We start from the raw sequence: 1,023 nt of genomic DNA, 5'->3' as shown, positions 1-1,023 counted from the left end.
ATAAAATATTCATTTAGCACACTTACATATTATGTGTATGATAAAAAACACATGTAACAATATGGTGTAGTGGTATGAGGTTGTGAATGATATATCTCAAGTTCGATTCCCACAAACCACATGGTTTATATAAATATTAAAAATAAGGGTAGTTTAGTCTTTTCATTGAGACTTTTTAATCTCATGAATTTTATCCCCTTGTTCTTCTATTATATATAGAAGAGATTACGGTTATTCAGGGTCTTTCTCCTCGCAAAATACAATTCTATCTGTTATAACCAATTTTCTGTCGACCCAGTTTTCGTCTAGATGAATAAACTTCGGCCTGCAAAAAAAATAATGCGAGAGATAATTTCCTCGATTTACCTCCGATATGAGAATATGTTAACTGGTCTTTGTATGGATAATTCTGAATACAAGATAATAATGTGATCTGAGAGTGTGTGTGGATGAATTCGTTCCATCGTGTATATAATCTTTGTGATGTTAACGTTTCTCTCCGAGATTATCGGTTCGTTCCGCTTAGAGGGGGAAGTGGCCGTTAAGGCCAGGGGACTGCGTGTTAGTGTTTATGCCCTAGAGACAACAATATGATGTTTTAGTTTAAGACATTAGGATTATTTATGTTTATGTTCTATCGATTATTCCCTTTATAATTCATTAATTCTTAATTTACTGCGATATAAATGTTAGATTAATAAATGTCCTTGGAATATGATATGCAATTCTATATCTCTAAGTACGTGACTTAGAAATGAGATTATGAGAATAATATCAATATTCCTAAAGGTCTCTAGTCGAGTATTATTATTAAGGGGCAATAATAATGCATTAAGACTGGTGTGTTTGTTGACTGATAATCACATCTCATTGATCATAGGTATAGTGATACTAAAGTCAAAAACACAGGAAGATGTATATGTACATGGTGTTGGACAGACCCAATGTGAGATTCTACATGTTTGTTGTATCATAAGTAATTCTCACAGTGATAATGATGTAATGGTCCTTAAACCTGAAGTC

Source organism: Apium graveolens, chromosome 11, assembly GCF_009905375.1.
Source record: "Apium graveolens cultivar Ventura chromosome 11, ASM990537v1, whole genome shotgun sequence".
In the NCBI taxonomy this organism is placed as follows: domain Eukaryota; kingdom Viridiplantae; phylum Streptophyta; class Magnoliopsida; order Apiales; family Apiaceae; genus Apium; species Apium graveolens.
The sequence above is the reverse complement of the archived record's forward strand: the minus strand, read 5'-3'. Positions refer to the sequence as shown.